Here is a 17,163-nt window from a genome sequence, read left to right as displayed (position 1 = left end):
TCATTGCATCAGCACCAGGTAGAACTGCCTCAATTGTTCTAAACTAATACAGAGGCAGTCTTAATACCTAAATGATGAATTTGCACAAAATGGAGACACAGCACTACGTAACCAAAGGTTTCTCTGAGATTCAAACATAGAAAAATAGTAGAAGGGGACTTCCCCGCTGGTCAAGAATCCGTCTTCCAACGCAGGGGACGCAGGTTCGATCCCTGGTCAGGGAACTAAGATCCCACATGCCGCGGGGCAACTAAGCCCAAGCGCTGCAACTACTGAGCCCATGCGCCTCAACTACAGAGCCCATGCACCACAACTAGAGAGAGAAAAACCAGCATGCCACTAGAGAGAAGCCCACACGCCGCAACAAAAGATACAGCATACTGCAACGAAGATCCCGTGTGCTATAACTAAGACCCGATGCAGCCAAAAATAAAAAAGTAAAATTTAAAAAAATCTGTATAAAAAAGAAAAATAGTAGAAGAGCTATACCTGCACATGGTAGAGGTCAGAGAGGCACAGTGAACTCAAAGAGAACTTGTACTGAAGCAGTCAGTACCATATTCCCATCGATGGCAATTTAGTTTTTGCAAAAATCAATTAACACTAGTATCCACAATAATTTTTTAAGAGAAATACTTCTCTATTTAACCAATCTCCACTTATTTTCCTTCAGTTTCACATTTTTTTATAGAGTAAGGTCTTGACACTGACTATTAAGGAAAAAAACTGGAATTACGTGATTCAAAGTTACATTCTCTCAAAATATGAGGTGTTAACCCCCATTTCATCACTATTTCAACAAGGCAGGCTCAGAGTTCAGCCTCTTATCTGTTCTCTCTTAAATGCACACATGTGATCATGTTGTTCTTTAGTTCAAAAATCTAAAATAGACTCATAGTACCTTCAATGGGGTTAGGCAAAGTTCAGTGTCAGTGGGCCAAACTCGGCCTGCTGCCTATGGCTGTAAATAACGTTTTACTGGAACATAGTCCCAGTCATTCACTTAGGTATTGTCCATGGCTGCTCTTGTGCTACAATGGCAAAGTTGAATAAATGCAACAGAGACCCATATGGTCTGTAAAACCTAAAGTATTTACTACCTGGCCCTTCAAAGAAAAAGTTTGCCAAACCCTGACCTATAAGATCAAGTCCAAATTCCTCAGCGTGATCTACATAGTTCACAGCCAGGTCCCAGCTAGCTTTCTATTATAATATTATCTCTGGCTGCTCACCATCACATAGCCTATAGGCCAAATAGGCCCCAAAGTTTTAGGTCTCTAGGCCATTTGCTTATTTCGTTCCCTCTCTCCACAATGCATGCACTCTTTCTCATTTACCTCTGTCCTCAAACCCCTACATATTCTTCAAGGCCTAGCTAAAATGTCATACATATCTTCCCTGAAATTTTCCCTGCTCTCCTGTTTGATCGGACCCCCAGGAAAGATTAGTATCTTCAACTGATAAGATCAACATACGATAAGAGAATGTTTCCCAAAAAAGTAGATAGAACAAATGACTATAGAATGATGGTAACATAACCATGGAAAGAAGGCAGTAAGCAGGCAGATATAAGAAAATGGGGCTCATTAAGCAAGATTTGGCCATGTTCATGAGGCACAAGGGAGGCACGATATCCTGACCAGCAGATGTGATTGGCTGGTTCCCACTGCAGTTACATGTCCCATCTGAAGAAGCATCAGATGGCCAATGCCTGATGTCATTCGACATTTACATCACTCAATTCCCCTTATTCCTCTCCATGCTCACCAAGTAATCTTCTAATTAAAACTTGGCTATTCATGTAGTCTTCCTCACTGTAAACTAATAAACTGATGTTTTGACTTAAGCACCAGTCTTTTATGAGTGTGGTTAGTATGGGTCACTTTTTAAGAAATTAGGCACCTATTGGGGGATTGAAATCAGGTCTCTGCAAAAGCAAAGCTGAGGACCATCACTTGAAATCCTATCCCAAGGATGGCTGGCCAGCTACTCCTAAAGACACCCTCTATCTCATGTCAAACCAACAATGACAGTGTATTAGGTCATCTTCTGTCTCTCTTGCTGGACACTGTAAGCCCCTTGACGAAGAGAGATTCTCTCCTAGATCTCATTTCTTACTGGGTTGCCATCACCAAGTGCAGTACGTGGTTACACATAGTTAAGCCAAATTTGATTTAATTGGATCATATATCAGTCTCTCCTTTCCCTTTTTTGGTAGTTCCCTCTACCTGCCCCAGATATCTAGTATCTCTCTTGCTCCCTCACTCTATTTCCCTTATCACAACTAAAAAGGCACTGATAATCAGTCCTTGATACTTCTGCTAATCCTTTACAGCCTCTGCATTTTTCATCTTTTCTTCCTGCAGTGTCAAACCATTTTGGCTCAGAGTTCTCTGCTGTCTAATCTTCCCTAGTTAAAACAAAAGAAAAACATCTGATTATCAGTCATCAGACCTCTGAAATTAAATACATGCCCTGATGATGATTTGATTTTCTTTTGAGTAGAAATGAATTTCCTCCTTGGGAGATACCAAGCCTTACTCTTCAGATGTGCTGGGCTTAAGACTGCGTGTCTTTTCCTCACTGGCTTTTCCTAGGACCCCTGGGTGCTGAACCAACCTGACCGGCCAGATCAGAAACTTCTTTTTTTCTGTCACAAGATTCCCAGGTGATTATTTGTTTTCCAATATATTTACTGTTCATTCAACAAATATTTTTGAACATCTTCTGTACCAGGAATTGACTTGTTCCAGACAATAGGCATAAGCAGTATACAAGACACACAAGTTCCTTGCTCCAGTTTAAAGGTGGTGGAAAGACACAAAACAATGAACAAAAAACCAAGGTGATAACAGATAGCAATAAATATGGTAAGGAAAAACCCAGGACAATGCTATAGGAGAAGTGAGGGTCAGGAAAGTTACTTTAAGTGGTTCAGATGGACTGTTCTGAAAGGTGACTTTTAAGCCAAGATCTAAAGGTCTCTCGCAACTCTCAGCCTAGGACTCTGCTAACAGCAGCAATCTAGGGGAAAAACGATGGTGGCTTTGCTTGAAGTTGTAGCTGTGGAGACAGAAGTGGGAAAAAACATGTGACACATTTTAGAAGCAAAGCCAAAAGGACTTGTTCACAGATTGGCTGTAAGAAGATAAGGACAAAAGATGCCCTAAAGGATGACCTCTGTGTTCATTTCAGTTAGTATTTAATCATTGTTGTTGTTGTTGTTCCATACCTATTTTTTCTGAAGAGCTGAACATGGCCCTATGCCACCTATATTTCTAGGTCTGAAAAAAAAAAGGTTCTTGGTTAATATTTTCATAATTGTTTGTTTTGAGATCCACATTGTAAACTGTTCTCATATGACAAATCTTAAACACCCATAATAATAATAACCAATTAATGAAACAAAATAAACCAATTAAAAATTACTAAATAAAACAATTGCCTTTAAATATATTTGTAGGCTAAACAAAAGTGCCTGTCTATGTTAATACTATTTCTGGCATCATCTTTTGCAAAGAGCTGAGACTAAAAAGTGAAACAAGCAAATATTCTGTCATGATTTTTTTTTAAGTATTATACAGTTACTGTTCCAAACTTATTTTTCTCTCCAATATTTTTAATACTTATAGTCAAACTGCTGAAGAAGAGATGATCATGAATTTGGCACCCAGCAATCACTGTGATTTCAAGATCCACACTGCTGACCCTCAACACCTAGTCTCTGAGTTCCTTGACCTTCTCTCTTCTGATGGTCCCGTCCTCTGCCCTACCTCAGCTCTACATCCCTATGGTTGTAACCTAGTTCTAATCATTACCGACAATTGTACCCCTCCATAACTCTCCATTTCTTTGATCCTCTCTCTCTCTCTCTCTGGAACTCCTCTAGCAAAACCCCAATCCTGGTTAAAACGCTCTTCCTACTCCTCACCTGTACCAGGGTGACAGATAAAGCAGGAGAAAAACACACCAACTGAACAGCCATATTTAATATTTATCACCACTAACATCAAAGAGTGCTGCCTACTAATCCCACTGCATTTCCCTAGTCCAGTCACTCTCCCACAATCTGACTATTTTACTTTTTCTTTTCCCTCAGACCTTTAATATTTCTTATCTATCACTCTCAGATGAAGACCCTACCTTAATATTTCACTGACAATATAGAAGCAATCGTAAAAGGATAACTAAGCTCCCACTGCTACATCTACCCACCGACCTAAATTTGTACCCATATACTCTATCTTCTCTCTTGTTTTTATAGATAAACTGTCCAGACTCTCATCTAAGGCCAATCCCACAGCCTGGGACCAAATCCCATCCATGCTCATTTACACAAGATCACTTCAATAATTGGGCCCTTCTTCTGCAGGATCATGCCCGTCAGCATACAGACGGTAACATACCTCCCAAATCAAAAACTAACATTCCTTTGACTTCATATCCCCCTCCAGACACTTCGCATCCCCCTCCCAACAATCTCTTGGCTCCTCTTTATAGCAGAATTCCTTGAAAGAACTTTTTTTGGCACCCCAAGTTCCCTCCCTCTTATTCTCTTATACCTTTTCCAATTTGGCTTTTGTTCCCAGCACTTACTCCACCCAAACTGACCTTGTCAGCAATGACCTGCATGGTGCCAAATCCAGCTGTCAATTCTTTTTTAATTTTAAAATATTTTATTAATTACCTATAGTATATTATTACATTTTATAAATTATATATAGAACTGTACATCATTCTGATGTACATCTCTACTTGGATGGCTAACAGGTATCATTCAATGTGAATGAACAAAACAGACTCTTAATTTTCTCCCCCAGACCTGCTCTTGCCATGTTTTCATCATTTAATAAACAGCAACTCCATTCTTTTAGCTGCTCAGTCCACAAATTTTGGAGTTAACTTTGACTTCTCTCATACTCCGCATCTGATCCATCAAACATTTGGCTCTATCTTTAAAACATCATGGACTTACCATCTCCACTGCTTCCACTCTGTTCCAAGTCATCAACATCTCTTTCCTGGACCACTGCAATCTCCTCCTAACTGGGGCTGCTCCTCCCACTCTAATACCCATATAGTCTATAGTCTGTTTTCTGCAAAGGTACCAGAGCTATCTTATTCTTTTTAACTGAAATTTTTATTGAGATAGTTATAGATTCATATGCAGTTGTAAGAAACAACACAGAGGGATCCCTTGAACACGTTGTCCAGTTCCCCCTGATGGCAACATTTTGCAAAACTATAGTACATCACAATGAGCATATTGACATTGATATAGTCCACTGATCTTATCCTGATTTCTCCAGTTTTACTTGTACTCATATTTGTGTATATGTGTGTATAGTATGTTCCATACAATTTTATCACCTTTTAGATTTGTGTATCCACCACTACAGTCGATATACTGAACAGTTTCAACACCACAAAGATTCCCCATGTTGTCCTTTTATAACCACACCCATCTCCTTCTCTAAACCCTGGCAAACAACTTATCTGCCCTCCATTTCTAAAATTAAGTCATTTAAAAAATGCTATATACCTAGAATCATACAATATGTAACCTCAGGGATCATTAAGCATAAATTCCTAAAGATTCGTCCAAGTTGCTGTGTATCGATAGTTCACTTTTTTTTTTTTTTTTTTTTGCAGTACGCGGGCCTCTCACTGTTGTGGCCTCTCCCATTGCGGAGCACAGGCTCTGGACGCGCAGGCTCAGCAGCCATGGCTCATGGGCCCAGCTGCTCCGCAGCATGTGGGATCTTCCCAGACCGGGGCACGAACCCGCGTCCCCTACATCGGCAGGCGGACTCTCAACCACTGCGCCACCAGGGAAGCCCAAAAGACAGTTCTTGACTACTACAAATAAAGTGTCTATTTGTGTACAGTTTCTTGTGTGTTCTGGCCAGATTCCATTACTTCTGCTACTCACAATCTTCTAATGGTATCTCATCTCAATCAGAATAAAAGCCAAATGGCTTTACAATGGTCCACAAGGCCGTACACAATCCCCCTACCCCACTAAGCCTCAACTCATCTCCAACCATTCTCCACTTTGCTCACAGCACTTCAGCAACACTGATCTTCTTGCTCTTCCTCCAACAAACCAGGCATACTCCTGCCTGAGGGCTTTTGCACTTGATGTTCCTTCTACCTGGAAAACTCTTCCCTGAAACAGCTAAATGACCTGTTCCCTCACTTCTTTAAGATCTCTGCTTAAATATCAATTGCTTAGAGAGGACTTTCCTGTCCATTATATACAAAATATCAACTCCCTCAGGCCCCTCCACTACTGCACTAGGCAATCTCTATTTTCTTACCCTGTATTTCCCTCTATATTATTATCTGACATGCTATATATTTATTGATTCATCATCTATATCTTGTCACTAAAATCTAAACTATATTCAATCAGAGACTCTTTTTGTTCACTACTACATCCTCAACAGAGAATAGATCATGGCACATGCCAAGTACTAAAAAACAGTAGATATATCTAATTTCAAGGCTAAGTGTAAATAAAGTCACTTAAGTTAACCTGGAGTCATTCAAGATTATTGAAACACTAACCTCTTACCTTTATATGACAGTAGCTTTGTTTATGATGTTTCTTCCTAGATCAGATCTAAGTTAAGAAGTTGTTTAAGAACTAAATCGAGGCTTATTTATTAAGAAGTAAATAAATTAAGCTAAGAATAGGAAAGTTAACACTCGACTGAGCTGCCTAACTCTGTACTTTTAAGTTTCTCATATTAAATTGCTGAGATGGCCTGGCTTTTTTTTTCTTCATAACTTCTCTTTTTAAAAATAAAAATACATATACCTACCAGCATGGCTAAAATGAAAAAGAATGACAATACCAAGTGTAGACAAGGATGTGGAGCAACTGATACTCATAATTTGCTAATGGAGTGCAAATTGATTCAACCACTTCGGAAAAATATTTGGTAGTATCTACTAAAACTAAACATACTCATACCACAATGGTGTAGCAATTTCACTCCTAGCTATCTACCCAAGAGAAATAGTGTTTGTGTTAATAAAATAAGATGTACAAAAATGTTCACTGCAGCTTTACTCATAATATCTCCAAACTAACAGAAAATGAGCCAAATGTCCATTATCAGGAGAATACACAAATGAACTGTGGTACAGTTATAAAAGACAATTCTACATTAAAGAGCAACTATGATTATGTGCAAAAACATGAATGAATCTCACATGTATTATGTTGCAGCCAAAAAAATAAAATAATAAAATAAACACGCAAAAAATACTTATAAAATAAAATAAGTTATCTCTACCTGGAGATTTTAACATTTAAAGCATCTAAATGTTGTCCCATTTAATGTCGGCCTTTAGTTTCATCTCTGCTGGTCTGAGGAACATTCTCTTTGATGGAGAAGGCTGGAGTAAAGAAAGTCATCTATTTAATTCCTGGCATTGCTAAAGCACAGGCTGAGTATGAATATCTGTCTGGGATATTGTGCAGCAGATTCCTCAACTGCAAGGGAGTTTAAGAGTCTCATAAGGTCATTTCCTTTTTATGAGCTTATGATTCTAGATAACACTAATTATAACCAAAAAATGTACTTAGTGCTCACTGCATCCAAAGCACTATGCACACAGTATTTACCTTCTAAAAAATAAAAACCATTTTATTTTAGTTGTATATTATGTATATTACTTTTGTAGTAAATAAGACATTTTTAAAGGAAATAAGTTGGATGCTAAATCTATCCTTCTGTTCTGTTCACTGCCTCTTCTATACAATGAAGTGTAAAAGGCAGTGCATTAAGTAATGATTTTTGCGGAGTTCTTAGGATGCTATGGTTGACCCAGATGTGGGCACATCTGAGTGAGGTAGGTGCTCAGCACACAGAAGTTTGAGAAACTGGTGGTTGATTATTCTGTGTAAAAGTTCCATGGAAACTTACCAATCTTCACTAAGTATGAGATTAGCTAAGCAGCCCCGTCTTTCCTGTCACTGCAACTGATGCCGTCTCAATTTTTTTTAAATGAGATCTGTAGATCCCAAAAGCACAAGGAAAGAAAATAAAGTCTGAAGTCTGAGGGCAGTCCGGAAAAACTTGTTAGGGCCAGAACAGAGAAGAGATTTAATTGGAAGCAGGTTACTGAGGGCAACCTTCAAGTAGAAAGCAGCAAGGTCATTTCTGTGACTATTAGGAGAAATATTTCATAGGTTACTCATAGCACTTCAAAAACAATCTTTCAACAAGACTCTACGGAGAGACTTTGTGGCTCCCATGTGATTACCCCCATTTCCTTTTCTGGCTCAAAGCAGCCAAACCAGCTCCCAGTCGTAGCCCACCTCCTCTCTATTTATTCATTGTGGAGTTGCAGCAACAGAGGTACAAGGCAAGGTCAGAGAGGAACCCACTCTGTGCTGGGATGAATGCCACACCAGCCACACCCTTAACACACCCGTTTCTCAGTACCAAATGTTTTCCAGTCTTTTTGGTTTGTTTGTTTAATAGATTGGGCAGAGGAGGAAATGCTCAAGCTTTTCTAAAAGTTATTACAAACTCAAAAAAATCTTAAAATAGGAATGATATGATATCATAAACAAGTCTCTCAGGATAATCAGGTTACAGAACTCTTTATCTCTGCTGGTTAACCTAAAAGATTCTTCTACCAGTTATACTGTGGACAAAATCCAATATGACATGAGGTGGCTTGCAAGAAAAACTTATCAGTGCTCAGCCATCAATCAAAATGCTGAATCCATTCCAAATATATAATGGAGAGACTGAGGGTTTTCTTTCTCTTTCTCTACCAAGGGAAGTATCGCTATGACTCATTCTTCCTCTTGCAAGAATTTTCTTGATACACCGAGTTAGTAAAACTATATACAAAATCCTAAAATAAACTAGGCTAGATCTTAAAGAAATCATGCTGAGATCAAGTTGCGTTTTATGCAGTGAACAAAAGGTGAACGGCAACGTCTTTCCTCAGTTTCACCCTTCTGAATTTCCTGGGCTTCAAAACAGATTTTTTCCTTCATGCTGAAAAACTCTTTTCAACCTTACCAATTTCCCCAGCTTCAGATCAACATGTATTTGTATATATTTATTAAGTGCCTATTACATTTAATGTGCTGTCCTGGGGAAGGGAGACATTGGACCGGAGGTGGGCAGGACATAGGGAGAGGAAAGGGACCACGGGAAGGAGAGGAAAAGAATTTCAGAAAATTGTAAAAACAGATTGTTGTTCTCTCTCGCCACTTTATAAGTGTTTCTCAAACTGGAATTTAAAAGATTATAAGAATCAAAGACATGGCAAAAATAGGGCACAGAGACTGTAATATTCAACTGTAGATGTAATGTTAAATGCAGATTCAATCTCAACACTTTAAAGTTTTCTTTGGATACACTGTTGTGCTCTCTCAATATGCAAAACTGGTGATCAGCAAAGCTGGGCATATAGTGAAAGTAAATCTGATTCTCCCTCACACCTTCTCTTGCCACCTTCCATCATAAGAGTACAGCCCAGGTGGCACACTGAAAAGAACCCTTCACTGGCATGTGTCTTCTCTTCTCCACTCCCTTTTTACATCCATGGGTATGCAGAACCCTATCCTCTAGCAACGCTGTGTATCAATAATTGTGCCACAAAAAAGGATTAAGAAGTACATCACTGTTCAACTGAAAATGTGTTTACATAGAAAAATATACCTCCAAATGAGGAAACTATCCTGGGAGAAATCAACTATTCTCAACAAAACATGACTTGATGAAGATGTACATAACTGTTGTTGGCAATACTTGCAGACCTGCTGGTTAACAGTTAATAAGGCATCAAAATATTTTGTGTGAAAGCTGTCCCAGCATTCTAGAGTCTTAAAAAAGTTAAGGTTTTGGTAATACATGGGACAAAGTGCTCTAAGGAATTACCAGAACTATTCTAAACCACCAAAATAAGCCCATAAGATGTAGAATATGTCAGAGAAAATATACATTTTTTAATATGAAGTTTTCCCAAATCAATGATCATAAAATAAATACTAACATACACACAGAATATAGCTACTATTGTTATTTGTCTTGTGTATTGTGTTACCTGTATTCGTAATTGCAAAATAATGCATGGTCTTGGCCAAAATGTCCAATAGTACAGTTGATAAATGTCGAAAGTTAAACGTTATTAAAGGACCTCCCTATCCTGTCTCATTCTGCTAGTGTTTTAATCCTTCTAGACCAGATTTTGTTTTGAACCAACAATCTCACTCTAATAAAATTCACTCTTGCTCATAAAATTCTACTTTTCCCCCCTTTTTGGGAGGGTGGGTCTGGTTGGATAGTAATGAGGATAAGTTTTAAAAGTTTAATGGGAAAACTTTCAGTCTTAAAAATAAGTGAGGACTTCCCTGGTGGCACACTGGTTAAGAATCTGCCTGCTGGGACTTCCCTGAAGGCACAGTGGTTGGGAGTCTGCCTGCCAATGCAGGGGACGCGGGTTCGAGCCGTGGTCTGGGAGGATCCCACATGCCGTGGAGCAACTGGGCCCGTGTGCCGCAACTGCTAAGCCTGCGCTCTGGAACCCACGAGCCACAACTACTGAGCCCGTGTGCCACAATTACTGAAGCCCATGTGCCTAGAGCCCATGCTCTGCAACAAGGAAGGCCACTCACAATGAGAAGCCCGCCCACCGCAGCGAAGAGTAGCCCCCACTTGCTGCCACTGGAGAGGGCCTGTGCGCAGCAACGAGGACCCAACGCAGCCAAAAACAAACAAACAAATAAATAAATTTATACTAAAAAAAAAAGTGAAAAGAAAGTTCTCAGTTTTAGCTAGATTATGTAACTCAAGCTCCCTTTCTTTCCTAGAATAAGGAAAAGCCTATTTTTAAACTGCCTGCTGAATACTTCTGAGTCTTTCCTGAAGATACAACAAACTGTGACAAGTTGATGTACTTAATAGAATTCAATTATCACTCGAGGAGGGAAAACAAAAACAAACCAAAAAATCCAGAAAGAAATCCAGAATTCTTAGGGAGAAAAAGGCCTAGCACTTAGCTCCTAGCATTGGGGGTCAGTAGATCCATGGACTTAAGGGCTCTGTGACTTTGAGCAAGTTACATCATTCCTCAGTTTTCTGGGCTAGATGAGGAATAACCAAGATATGTCCTAGTTCTGACAGTAGACCTCTCCAGGTCCAGACATGGGAAATAAAACAGCCTTTTCCCCAGTCAGGGTAAATTCTGCCTCAGTCTTTAGGCAGCCACTATCAACAGATGAGAAGTGGCAAAAGGATGAAGCCTATTCACTTCATTCCCAGGCTCAATGTCCTCAGGTCTCTTGTAGCTCTAATGTCTATGATCTTAAGGAAACACTAACTCAAACTTGCCAACATGAACAATGTATAAGTAGAAAGGAAAAATATGAGAGCTGAATCATGCTAGGTAAGCACAAAAACAATAAAGTGAAATACTTTAGGAAAGTGACTTGAAAAACCAGAACAGATTAAACAATGAAAAAAAGTAAGTTAAAAAAAAAAAAAAAAAGTAAGTAATGAAGTCAAACATGGGCCTATGTTGTTATGTACTAGAGAAAAAGAAGTTAAAGTGGAATGACCATATTAATAAATGCTTTCTTTTTTTTTTTGGTGATACGCGGGCCTCTCACTGTTGTGGCCTCTCCCGTTGCGGAGCACAGGCTCCGGACGCACAGGCTCAGCAGCCATGGCTCATGGGCCCAGCCGCTCTGTGGCATGTGGGATCCTCCCGGACCGGGGCACGAACCCGTGTCCCCTGCATCGGCAGGCGGATTCTCAACCACTGCGCCACCAGGGAAGCCCAATAAATGCTTTCTTGAAAGTTGCCAAATAAAGCAAATTTCTACAGATCATTTCCTATTTTCCCATAATAAAATTAGAACTGTTTCTATGAAAACATGAATTCCCAATACATCATAAATCATAAGAACGAATGCAAAAGAATTTTAATCACAAAATTAAATATAAATTTTAGTAATATAGTAAAACTACTGAAGTATAAAGCAGCACATGCACTTCTGTCTTGTTCTTTTTTTAAAATAAATTTAAAAGTATCTAACTACTGACTCTATTTTAATTAAATATTAAATCCAAGACAATCAAGAGTAGGACAGTACTGGAAGATATTAGGAAAAAGACTTTAGAACAAGGAAAATAGATTGGAAAAATAGATTTGGAATTTAGGAAAGAGACCTTTGGGAAACAGGCTTCATAAAGGCTTTAGTTTCAGATGGTGATGTTATAAGAAATTTTAGAGGAGTCACTCAACCCCATTAATTCATCCATGTCCATTCCTCAAATCTGGCCCACTTTTCTCTATACCACAAGAAACACTAACGGTTGACAAATGACCCCTATGGTCCTTCCAAATCTAAAAATCTAAGATCACTCAACTTTTAAAAATAAGTGCCTTGGGAATAACTCTGGAAAGATCCACAAGAACCAGAGACAAACTAGAGAGCTAAAGATACAGGGAGAGTGTTCACCAGATATCCAGTGGTCACTTTTGAGTTTTGTATCATGTGCATTTATTTTATTTTTAATTTAAATAATAAATCATTTGTTGCATTTTGTTGCTGTATGAAAAAACAGTAACAAATATTGCCTCTGACTTTATGCATGCCACCCCCAGGTAATAGCAAAAAGTGCTTTGGTGGAAAAGCAAAACAACGAAAAGCATCAGCCATTAGAGAGTCCTATTAAAAGAATTTCAGAACATTAATTAAGGGGAAAAAAACCTAACAATCTATGAGACCAATAGTAAGAATCATTTAGGGGCTTCCCTGGTGGCGCAGTGGTTGCGCGTCCGCCTGCCGATGCAGGGCAACTGGGTTCGCGCCCCGGTCTGGGAGGATCCCACATGCCGCGGAGCGGCTGGGCCCGTGAGCCATGGCCGCTGAGCCTGCGCGTCCGGAGCCTGTGCTCCGCAATGGGAGAGGCCGCAGCAGAGGGAGGCCCGCATACCACAAAAAAAAAAAATAAATAAAAATAATAATCATTTAAAGAGATATATAATTATATATTCTCCAAAGCTCCACAGCTTGGGCCCAAAGGCCCTATATAACGGAGACTCTGAAACTGGGATGGGGCCAGTTTTGGGGTGTTTTATTCCTCTTCCCTAAGGAAACATCAAGAGAAATAACTTTTCTGAAGTTCTGTGCAGGCCTTCAAAGCCTTGTGTTTCTGGACCCTGCCCCTTCCCAGGAACAGTTCCAGTACCTAGGGAAATTTCTGGAGTCTCATAAAGAAAGGAAGTAAAAAACAATGCTTTACCAAGCCCTTCCCCCTAGGGGCAAGCAAACTCCTTGCCTGACTAAGCTCTTGCCTTCCTGCTCTAACGATCTTGATCACAGTCACCTGACTATGCTTCCTGAAACACTGCTTTCACATTTCATTCCTTTGCTAATAATTTTTTTCTTATTTGTTAGGTGCTTGTATTTTGACAGTTTCTCCTGTGATTTTGATAAAACTCCACTTTCCTACTTTCACCATGAATTACTAGGAATCCTCAGCTCTAATCAGGCTGGTTTCCTCAGGGTCTCACAAATATCCTAAGTTCACTTTCAACTTTTTGCCTCATTTGTTTCCCAATATGGTCTTCACTTCTCTTCAACAATCCTCCCTACGCCAACCCCAAATTTCACTTCTCCATCCTATCCAAACTTGCATACCCTTCAAAGACTAGCTCAAGTCCATCTTCTCCAAAGCCTTTCTTAGCTCCTCCAACCCTACTTGACCTCTTTCCCACTCTGAAGGTCAACAACACTCAGGATGCACCACAACATTTAGCCCCAATACTTGCCATTGATTCAGGTGTCCGGTGCCCCGCCTGCTATGAATGCATGCCCCCCAATGGACCATGCCTCACTCCTACACGGTGAAGTATTTCATATACACCTTTGGAGAAATAGCACACTTGTGACTTTTAGGGATACCACTCGTTTTACCCTAATCAATTTCAGGGGACTAGGGACATACCAAGTTTGCTATAGCAATTATTGAATTAATTTTCAGAGTAACATGGAGAAGCAGTTATGTTTGGAGAGGCACATGCCTAAATTTACATAATGTGTCTTGATGTCTCAAGGGGGAAGTGGGGAATACAGAACCAATCAGAGAGATTTGGAAGGCCCTGGAGTTAGGGTATAATTCTCATCAGGTGGAGAATACCTAAGATGAGAGAATGAGTTCCCTCAGTTAATGCCAAAAAGGAGCCATTCTTCAACAAAATGGTAGTGTCCCACCACTTTGACTCAGTGTCCCAACTATAGAGAACCTCACTGTTAATGAAGTACTATGATATCCAGAGTGAATAACAGAAGCAATAACCAACAGATGGGGTACATATATGTAACCACATGGCAGCCAGGAGCAAGACCACACAACCCACCATAAATGACCTTGGGAACAAAAAGAGGACTATCCTCTTATAGACTAAAGACAGCACTGAAGAGTTTTTGATAGGAAAATGTTATTTGCTATTAATGAATTGTACACTTAAAAAGGATGAATTTTATGATATGTAAATTATGCCTCAGTAAAATTGTTCAAAAACTTTTTCTGGTGACTTGAGCTGGGTAACTTGCATGTGGTGAAGCATCTGACAGTCCAGTAAGGAGAGGGTATCACAGGTTTTTACTGGAATTTCAAGACAGAAGGCAAAACCTCTGGTGCCAAATTTTTTATCATATTAAGATAGAAGAGTTCCCTATAAATAATAATAATTACCAAAATACAGCCTTTGAGAAATACATATACACACACAATAAAAACCAAACCGTATAAAACTAGTGAAATAACAACCATACAGCTAATGTGGATAGTTTCTGAGAAGGGAGAAATGGAAGGGGGTGGGGCTAGAAAGAAAAACAAATTCATATTTAAGCTGGAGATAGCTGACAAAAGCAGAACTGATGAAAAAAAGGAAGTCTCAGAAGTCACTGTTATTGGCCAAGAAGCTTGGTTTATTGCCCCCAGTGTCATAAGGTCTGCCTTGGCATAGGTTCTTTTGAAAAGGGCTAAAGGACATTTTTCCTTTAATAGCAAACAAGGAAAATCAAGAAAGCCACCAAGAAAGAAGTAAAGGCAACTTAATTTAATGCAGAGAAGGAGAGGAGGTTACTGAGAGCTTAGTACAAGGACCCAAAACAGAAGTTTAGGGTAATACTCAAATTAATGCTTATGACACCAACTGTAAACTAATATTTTTAAGTGATAGAATAAAAATGTCTACATCCTTCTTACATCTTAGAAACAAGTTTCTTTCATTTACCTGAGTTTCTCAGATTAACAAAGAGGCCATATGCCACATTCCAACATAATGAAGAGAAAAATAAAGGGATCAATTTTTATTTGCATACCTATTATTTACCGGGTATTTACTTTACCAAATACATTTCCTCATAAAAACTCTGCAAAATATTGCTATCCCCATTTCATAAATGATGAAACTAAGGCTCAGAATAAAGAGCCTGCCCAAGGATTTATAACTTCTTTTGCAACAGTAGATGTGAGATTTGAACCTGACCCTAAAATCCATGCTTTTTATACTATATCATACTGCCTCTATAAAATACTTACTTTCTACCATGCTTTTACTTTTATGTTACTACACACCACATTAACAGAAGCAAGTTACTGATATGACAGTAACTGGTAATTAAGAAGCCACAGCTGGAGGCAAAAGCAAAGGAAAAACTATAAAGTAACTAAAGCACTAAAGTGTGGGACAATTTAATGTAATTACCAACAGTCCAATGAACTGCAACAACCTCAGAAGGCAATTCAGTAGCACAGAATAATACCTGATGCACACAATGAATTCAAAATTCTATATCCTCCAAATCATCTTGGTTAAATTAAGTTTGAAGAACTTCATTTAAGAAGACCAGGAAAAGCTTTATAATACATTTTACCAAAAATGACATTTAAAATAGATTTTTAAAAAAGATCTCAATCTTCTTACAGATATTTCACTTTGTAATCTTAGGCAAGATAGTAAACTACATTTTGTCTCTCTGTTTTTAAAATGAGAATAATAACAGTACCTATCTCATGGGGCTGATACATTAATTCATTAAATGAATGCATATAAATCAATTAGAACACTTTTGACACAGAGCAAGAGTTCAATAAATTTTAGCCAATAAAGTCATTATCTTCAAAATTCATTTTTAAAGAATATTTCATTATTTCATACTAGGTAAATGAGCTATTACCATACTGAGATCCATATAATCCAGACAATTAATTGCAAAGATTGGGTGAGAGCAATGAAGACTAAAAAAAGGGAATATAAAAAAATGAGAGACGACGAATGTACAAAGAAAGCAACAGAAGAAGAGAGGTGTTAAGTCACCACTTTGCCTACACTTCTATCAACACTTATCTCATCATAATCAGTTGCTTAATACATATCTTCTTCATAGACTGTGAGCCCTTTAAGGAGAGGAATTTATTTTTTTATTTTATTTTTTTTTTAGTATTTATTTATTTGGTTGCACCAGGTCTTAGTTGAGGCAGGCGGGCTCCTTAGTTGTGGCATGCGAACTCTTAGTTGTGGCATGCATGTGGGATCTAGCTCCCTGACCAGGGTTCAAACCCAGGGACCCTGCATTGGGAGCATGGAGTCTTATCCACTGTGCAACCAGGGAAGTCCCCAGGCACTTATTTTTATATTATCAGCCCAACATATTGCCTGCAACATAGCAAATACTAAGTATTTAACAAAAAAATAAGGGGGTGGGACTCAATAAGATTTGAGATCAATGATGGGAGTACCTGATTTTACCATACACTAATAGGGCTGGGGGGCAGAGTCTGTAAAGACTTATTATCACTTTTTATTTAATTGATTATCAATATTCTACTCCTCTATTCTTTCTGAACTAGAAAATAAATTTCAAAAATGTTTAAAAAATAGTTAATTTGCTCTAAAATTAGAAATCTTTCAAATGATGATAAAACAAATTTTGGTAACATTTTCAATATTAAAAATATCTCTGGGACTTCCCTGGTGGTCCAGTGGTTAAGAATCTGCCTGCCAGGATACAAAATTAATGCACAGAAATCTCTGGTATTCTTATACACTAATGATGAAAAATCTGAGAGTGAAATTAAGAAAACACTCCCATTTATCATTGCAACAAAA

The 17,163-nt window shown here is 38.6% G+C and overlaps 1 protein-coding gene across 3 annotated transcripts in view; it reads right to left on the bottom strand.

Moving 5' to 3' along the window:
* TMOD3 (tropomodulin 3) overlaps positions 1–17,163 on the bottom strand; it is a 91,266-nt gene that overhangs the window by 57,431 nt on the left and 16,672 nt on the right. Inside the window, exon 1 of one of the 3 annotated variants that reach the window (XM_028496062.2) lies at positions 2,925–3,013. The exons of the other annotated variants lie outside the window; for them this stretch is intronic. The gene's annotated coding sequence lies outside the window, so the exon portion shown is untranslated. Of the gene's footprint in view, positions 1–2,924; positions 3,014–17,163 lie in introns of those variants that run through there. 3 annotated transcript variants of the gene reach the window in all.

The sequence above is a fragment of the Physeter macrocephalus genome, chromosome 11 (genome assembly GCF_002837175.3).
Source record: "Physeter macrocephalus isolate SW-GA chromosome 11, ASM283717v5, whole genome shotgun sequence".
Lineage (NCBI taxonomy): Eukaryota > Metazoa > Chordata > Mammalia > Artiodactyla > Physeteridae > Physeter > Physeter macrocephalus.
Note: the sequence above shows the minus strand (reverse complement) of the source record. Positions and strands in the feature narration are given on the sequence as shown.